This window comes from Anas platyrhynchos, chromosome 1 (assembly GCF_047663525.1).
Source record: "Anas platyrhynchos isolate ZD024472 breed Pekin duck chromosome 1, IASCAAS_PekinDuck_T2T, whole genome shotgun sequence".
NCBI classification, from domain to species: Eukaryota; Metazoa; Chordata; class Aves; order Anseriformes; family Anatidae; genus Anas; species Anas platyrhynchos.
In genome coordinates, this window is record NC_092587.1 from 32,539,170 (window position 1) to 32,547,690 (window position 8,521).

Sequence of the window (8,521 nt, forward strand, 5' to 3'; positions counted from 1 at the left end):
TAAAGCCTTTAAGGGCTACTCCATCTGCGTGTTCAGTGTTGCTTCACCCTTTCCTAAGATCATGGATCCATCAGACTTGTATTTCCTCTGTCTTTTATCTAAAGCATATTCATAGCATCAACAAAATTGTTCAATGCTTTTCTCTCTTTTTTAGAAGGGGCATAGTGGTAGGAGGCCCAGAACAATAAGATGAGGCTGTTTCTCCTCTCACATGACAGTAAGAAAATTCACATCATAGACAGAATTTAGCATGCATTATATAATGATGTTGAATCAGAATTTGTATCCAATATATATGTGGTAGGCTTCTTACAACATTTGGAAGCAATGCCTTCTAGAAGGTCTCAGAAAGCACACAAACCCTATGGAACCAAAATGGCATAGTTGGGTAAGTTGGTCAGACCTAAATGTTTCCTAAGTAACTGGAAATATATCTAGTCTAGTTGCTTTTTGATTGTTTCTTTGCTTTATAACCAGTTGGGCAATTTGATTTAAAGTTCTGGAGCTAGTTAGAAAGCAAGCTTTCTGAAGTGTAAATATGCCTTTTATTAAAGTCACTTTTTGGTAAAAATACCAAAGGAATGTGTTTCATTTAAATGCTGAAAGCACAGAAGGCTCGTGTATGGAGCATGAAGAGTTATGTACAGCTGAGCTCACGTATGCAGCTGGCAATGCTCAGCTGGTGACTTACAGCTATCTCGGTAAGGCTGAGCCTGTAGTAGGCACAATTGCAACTGCAATGCAAGCTGCAATGCCAACTTCTTTGTTAAGTGTTTCAGTTCACTCTGAAACACATGAGCAGAAATGTCTAGGGAATGCAAGGGTGGGATCCATCTCAGCCAGCTTGATATACCTACATCTGTGGTGTCTGGAGAGTGATTCATCTGACTAAAAGTAGATGCTTGCTTTAAAACGAGTTGACTCACTTTCTGGACAATATTGACTGTTTTGACTAGATCCCCATTGACTATGACTCCAGGCCTATCAGCTGCCTCTACCCACTCTAAAACAGGAGAGAAATTCAATGAGTTTGACTGAAGGCTAGGGACATGATCAAGTAAACTAGTAGTTAATATAGACTATCTTCCAGTTCTCATTTTAGAGGAACTATTGATGATCCTACAGAGACATCACAATGGCAGAAATTATACTGAGATAATGTACCCCCCCCCCAAAAAAAGAACAAAAGAAAAGGTAGGAAGGAATTATTATTATTATTACTATTATTAAAAATCCCCAGTATAGTGCTATATTTTTCCAATAATGTTATAATCTAATGTTTTATACCATGCATACACATACCATATATATGCATATATATCATTTGTAATATTTATATATATTCACCATGAACCAATTTCTATGTAATCAAAGTCCTGGCACATTAGGAAGATTATGTGTTTGACAGTTTTCAGATTGTACCATAGGTGTTAAACTACAGATTTATAAAATATGCAGATCTTGAATTTTCTAAGATATGTTAAAAGAAAATATTTTCTTAACTAAGAGACTCATTAGTTACAGCTTCTTTTGTACAAACAAGTTCTTGTGACCAGCATGAGTGACGCTTTTAATAGACAGGCTGGAACTGTTATGCTTTTTTCGGATCATAGACCCTCTTCTAAAACAAAACTGAGCAGCCACATTTTTTTTTCTTACAGAGCATGATATAATTTAATCCAAGTGTTGAAAGCTGATAAATATTTTCTTCTTTTCCCATTTGGCAAATCCCATTTTCCCCTTCCCAATATTTCTAATCAAATATAAGTCTGTGTGTGGATTTGTTAAAACTACTGAGGAAAGGAAAAGATGGTTTATATTCTAACTGTTTTGTCACATAAACAGAGCCTATTTTTATCAAACTAATGATGGAATGCTAGATTTAAGACAAAATCCAAGTAATGTTTTCTAGATATCAAAGGTTAAAAATATGCTGTGCGTTTTTCTTTAAGATAAGGGTTGTAATTATCCGCTCCCATATATTTGTCCTGTTACCTATACCTATGGAAGCTGCTGCCAAATCAGAGATCTGTATCTACTTTGCAAAATTGTCAATGATTACACCAGGAGAAAGAAAAGTCATATATTCCATTAAAATATGTATCATGTACATTAAATTTTTTATGGGACATGAAATAGGTTCATACTGTTTCTTATAAAATTAATGGAATTTGATCACAATCATAAGGAGATAGCTGGCATTTTTTCCAGGCACTGTTTAGAATGTGCACACTTTTTAACAGAAAGATAATAATAAGCTGACTGATAAAAGTCAGCTTTTCATTTCATACTATTCTTGTAATGCACAGCTCCATATACAGCCCTGCAGAGCATTGTGAGTGAAGCAACGCCACATTCTCCTATAGTTTTGCTAGTGCTGAAGTTAAGCAGAGTGTTTGGAACATACGAATTAACACCAGTTAGAGGGCAACTATGATCTAACTCCAAATAGGTGCCACCTGCAGTCATGCACACTAGCTATCAACAGACAAGTATGCATTAACTATTAAGCAGATAAGAAACCCACAAAGGAAAATGGCAGTTTACAGTCCTGAAAAGAACAGGGCTACTCCAACCCATCTGCCACTTTCTACTATCTCCAGTCTCATCTGAGGACAATAGAAAGAAGAATGTCTCTCAAACTAACCCTAACCCTGATTAATCATCCTCTTAGGTCTTTTCTTCAGTAGAGAAACATGAACTCTTTGAATACAGAGCCATGCTTTTGAAAGTTCAGTATTAAGAGCCAGACTCAAAAAGAGATTCAGCCAGGTTTTAGGGTTCTACATTGAAAGATGCTGTCTTCGAATTCTAAACTCATCTCTCATCTTTTGGCACTAAAATGTGCCTCACCTTTTACACTTGAGCTCTCTGAGGGCACAGGGTTCTAGCAGATCTGCAGTGGCAAACTGTTGCCATCAGCTGCTCTCTCTTTCATCTCTCCAATTTCTCCTGGTAATGATCTCAGGAGGTCACCCAGGAGGTGCACTCCCTACCACAACCTCCCCATAGACTTGTGCTCCAGCCTGTGTGATCTTGGTGACACCTTGCTGCATTCACACCAGCATGTCAATGTCTTTCCAAAAACAGTATTCTAGAAGCAGTCTCACAAGTGCCAAATAGAGAGGAATTATTACTTCTGTGGACCTGCTGGTTATATAACTTGATACCATAATCCAGGATGTGGTTGGCCTTGTTTGCCCCAGCTGTGCTCATGCTTACCATGTCCACAAGGACCCCAGGTCCCTTTCTACAAAGCTGCTCTTTAGTCCGTTGACCTCCACCTTGTGCAGTTGCAAGGGGTTCTTCCATGCCCAACAAAGGACTTCACATTTGTCTTTGCTGAGCTTGGTGAGGCTCCTGGCAACCCATTCCTCTAGCTTGTCCTGGTCCCTGTGAGTAACAGCCCTGCCCTCTGACATATCAACTGTTCCCCTGCAGGCAGGTAACTTCCATAAATTTGCTGAGAGTGCACTCTCTCCCATGGTCCAGATCATTAACAATGAAGACATCAAACAGCATTAGCTCCAGAATCAGTCCCTGAGGGGGACTGCCACTAGCAACCAGCTGCCTGTTGGACTTTGTACTGCCGATCACAACCCGTTCAGCCTGGCAGTTCAGCCAATTTTCCATCCACCTTATCATTTGCTTATCCTGTCCATATCTCACCATTTTAGTTGTTAGGAAAATATCAAAGACCTTGGGAAAAGCTTTGCTAAAGTGAAGATAAACAATATTCACTACTCTTCCCTTGTCCACAGAGCCAGTCACCTTACCGTGGAAGCCAATAAGTGTGATCAGGGACAGTTTCCTTTTTCATAAATTTATGCTGCCTGCATCTGATCACCTTCTTGCTCTTCATGAGCTCAGAAGTGGTTTCCAGGAGGAAATCTTCCAGGAAACTGAGGTTAGACTGCTTGGCCTGTAGTTCCCTGGACTGTCTCTCTCAACCATCTTGAAGATGAGTGTGACATTTGCCTTTTTCTTCTATCCATCAGAGACCATCTCTATCACCAAAATATGTCAAAGTCGATGGTCAGCAGACTCGCAGTGGCATGGCTAGCTGCCTTAGCACCCCTGGATGCATCCCATCTGTTCCCATGGACTTGTGTATGTCCAGTTGGCTTAAGTGCTCATTCATTCTCTGCTGTGGCTACAGATTCACTCCCCAAAATTTTGCTATTAGCCTCAGGTTTGAAGTTAAGTCTTACCAGTGAAACAAAACAAAACAAAATTAAACAAAAGGCAGAAAAGGCACTGAATTCATCATCCATCTCTATGCCTTTTGTCTCTGTGTTCCCTGACACATATAATACTTGGCCCATGTTTTCCTTAGGCTTCCTTTTAGCTGCCAACATACTTACTGAAGCCCTTTTTGTTGCCCATCACATCCTGTGCTATTGCAACACCAGCTGAGCTTTGGCTAATTCCCTAATTCCCTCCCTGCAGACTTGGGCAATGTCTATATATTCCATCCAGGAATCCTGGTACTGTTTCTACCTTTTGGATGCTTCTCCTTTGTGTTTGAGGTCAGCCAAGAACATCCTCTTCATCCATCCATACAGCTCTAGTACCACATTTCTTTAACTTTCTGTGATTTGGCATGGTTCACTTCTGTGTTCTGAGGAGGCTGTTCTTGAAGATCAATTACTTGTATCAGGACTCCTTGACCTCCAGGGCAGTTTCCCATGGGATCCTGACAAGCAGATCCCTGAACAAGCTGAAAGTTCTTCTCCAGATTTCCAGGCTTTGAACTTTACCATTTCCTTTCCTCGCTTCTCTCATAATTTTAATCTATACTATCTCATGGCCATCACATCTAAAGCTGCCCTCAACCTTCACAACCCCAGGCAGTTTGTTCACAAGTAATAGGTCCATCAGACTACTGCCCCTATTTCCCCCCCCCCCTCCCCCCACTTAATCCATACTTCAAGTGCAGATAAGTGTCTGGAATCCAGTGTTCCCTAGAATGAGTTGCATTTCTACTGTCTTCACACCAGAAGCCTCACTTGGCCTTCAAGATCTGAATATCCCAATCACTTACCACAGGCAATTTCGGGAAGAAGACTCCTTTAACACAGATGTAGCACTGAGAAATACTGTGACCCTGATGCAAAGGGCTTGTAACCTATTCTGAGGAGAAATGGGATATGAGTGTGAGAAGGCTAGAAACATGTGGTGCCAAGGCCTGTTGTGTTCATCATCTCTGATAAGGTTAGGAGTGGAGATGGAGACTAAGGAGACCTTCTCAGGTTGTTGGTGCTAGGTTTGGAGATGAGCAGAGAAGTCCTATCCATGTTAAGTCCTATCTTAACACAATTCCTCCAGGCCTCCTCAGTGTCAAGGATGAGAAAGCCAATGTGTTTGCAGTCACTTCATGTAGGCTTTTATCAGGTGAAACAGTTCTGGAGATGGCATCCTGTTGCTGTATTTCACTTGCCAATGATCTTCCTCGGTAATCTCATGTGCTTAAGAAGTCTTGACATAGTGAGGGTTAGAACAGCTTCCTCAAAGTAGAACTTTTTAGGAGAACTTTTTAGGCCTCTAATTGATCCAGTGATTAAGGCTTTTGCCAGTGCACAGCTCCTGCCTATTCATTGTAGCCACAGACTTCTGAATTTAATGTCTTTGCCATCTTCTGAGTTTGTAATTCTGCTGTTCAACCTGCTGATCTTTCCTTGTTGTAAAATCATGACTGAACATATATCAGAAATACACCACCTTCTAAGGCAGTTAAGGCTCCTTGTTCACACAGGAGGGGACAGGGGCCAGACCTTGTAGGTCATGCTGAGCAAAAAGTAGTCTTTGGAGAAGACTTGTAGAGGCACGTGCACATCTTGAGTGTCTAATAAACAGAAAGCAACTTACTACTTGTCTGAAATTTACTGTAGCAGGTCTCTCCATCTCAGCAGTGTCACTGACAGCAACTGGTCTGGAGTGCTCCCTGTCTCATAGCTTACACAAATGGGGAAAAATTCTCTGATGTTGAGTAGCAGGGCCTGTGTATACCCTGCAAGGTGAATACAGATGTAGTCTCTCACTTAAAATTGAAGCTTTTCTCTAGTGAGGACTGTAGCTTCCCAGCTAATAGATTAGAAGCAAGAGGACAACTCTTCCTTCTGAGGAGGATTCCATGTCATATTTTAAATGAAAGGACATAAACACCAATCAGGATAGCACCATAGGCTATAAATCCCATGTAAAATAGTTTCCTGCTGACAGCAGTACCAAGTGCCCCAGCTTTAAAAAGCTCCACGGTCCTCTTCTCTGCAAGATGTTTTCACTAGGCTAAGCTGTCCCACTCACTCTTGGCTCTTGCTGTTCCTATTCCAGGGCAATTATCCTGTCTCTCTAACAACGTAGGCTTGACATCTAAGTTGAAACTGCAGATTCTCCCGCTGACTGATTGACTACTAGAAAGCTCTTTCAAGCATTACAGCCACGCTTCAGGAATATTTGGGACAGGATAGTACATTTAAAGTTCTTCACCTACAAGTTGGATACTATGCAGCCCCGATGTTCATTTTTTCATCAGGGCTCAGATTTTCCTTTTCCTTCAGGTGAGAAATCCCATTTCTTTGGAAGCTGGGTTACTTTTCAAGTGTAGAATGCTCCCTTTGTTCTCTTCATCTACAAATACCATACTGTGAGTGTTAAAGGATACCAAATCTGGGCTTTGTAGCAAGAAGTGGGAATATAGTCTGTATGGCCTTTTGCCACTGAAAAACACATCCAGGTTCATGGGAAGAGCCATTTAAAATTTTTGATTTTTCTCTCAAACCTTGTTAACCACTTTAAATCCAGGTGCTATTATTTCCTTAAAACTTCACTTGATGGCTAAACTCATCTGTAAATAAATAAAAAATAAATCTTACTGTGTTAGCATTTAGATTCTCCAATCAGTACATCGTATTTTAATCTGAATTGTACGTCCAGCAGATAACAAATATAGTCAGTCTCTACCAGGAACAGTTTGAATTCTTAAGCCATGTTATCTGTGTGCAGAACATCAGTTATCCGTGTGCAGAACTTTCCACATGAATAATCCCATAATGTTAACAAAAGTTTCATAACTATAAAGCTAAGATAAATTTTTAGATAATGGATAAATAGATAAATAGATAAAATTCACTAAAATAGGGAAATAAAATATGTGTGAAAACAGAGCTTGGTATCAGTTAAATAATTATGTTTAACATAACAGTGACTCCATATCTACCAATAAGTTCTTTCTGATTTTTTTTTTCTAGCATTATATTGGCAACACTTTAAAAAATAGTTGGAGGTAAGCAAAATGAAGGGATTTTTACCATTTCAAGTGAAATCTTTAAAAGATGCCAGTTTTGTGGGGGGCATCAATGACTACATTTAGGAGAAAAAACATGCTGCTGCCCTCCCAGTTCAGCCACAGCAGTTCTGGCTCTGATTTTACATGAAGTGCTGAACCAGGAGCTGTTTTAGAAGAAAACTGAAGTTCGGTGAAAAATAAATTCTGTTATAACACTAAGTTCTTTATCCTGTGTTTCTGCAATGTGTGAAGTACAACAGCTGGTCTGAAAGAGTATGGACTTTGTAACTAAAATCTCAATTTATTACTTTTAAGAAGGATAAAGAAGTTAGCCTGTCTCTTCATCTCCATTCCTGACTTTCCATGTCCTCGGCTGTAAATCATGTATATATTTTCTTTCTGTGATAATAAAAAAGGGTTTTACAAGAGGAACCATGGATTTAGTTGAGTACTTAGAGCCTGTCCCAAGGCCTAAACTGCATGGCAACTCTTCTCACTTCATATTGCAGAAGCATTTGACTTGTCACTCTGGAGCTTTCCAAGGCTTGCAACAATTCAAGGACCTGTACTGGAACTGTAACACATGATGAGCAGTTGGGTTGTTCTGCTGAAGTCAAGTGCCTTGTTGTTGAAGGAGAACAGTGGAGGTGGTGAGGCTGATGTTGCTGCTGGGCTCCAGCCCAAGCCTCTTCCATCATCAGGTTAGTGACTTCCACAGTGAGCTGTTAAGAGCTACCTTTCCCCTTGCTTTTCTAAAGCACAGGACATGTTTGATATGATTGACATGGGAATGTGAGGTTTCCTAATTGAAAACAAACAGTCAAAGTCAATACTTTTTTTTTTTTCCATTAATTTAGCCATGCTGTTTATGCCATAAAATTATAATTTGGGAATAATTTAAGTTTCATCCTTCAGTCTTTAAATTAAATTTAAATGCATTCTTTTCATAAATTTAATTTTTTGTTCTTCTGTACTTATGGGGAAGTCATGAATCTCAAGTCTGATGTGCTGTAGCTGCAGTGCCAAAGCATTGCAGAAAAGAGGTAGAGAAAGCAGAAGATGGAAAAAAAGCCAAATCAGCCAAGAATTGCCAGGAATTAAAATCAGTGAGTCTATGGGAGGGCAGCAGTTTAGAGACTCAAGGGGAGACAACACAGCACTTCAGCATTCGATTTTCATGTCATCTGGAAACATTAATCTTACCAAACTCACACCTATGGTATGTGCCCTTTG

At 39.9% G+C, this 8,521-nt stretch overlaps 1 long non-coding RNA gene across 3 annotated transcripts in view; it reads right to left on the bottom strand.

Moving 5' to 3' along the window:
• The window catches only part of LOC113843579 (uncharacterized), an 82,710-nt gene that overhangs the window by 60,458 nt on the left and 13,731 nt on the right, over window positions 1-8,521 (bottom strand). The window lies entirely within an intron of this gene.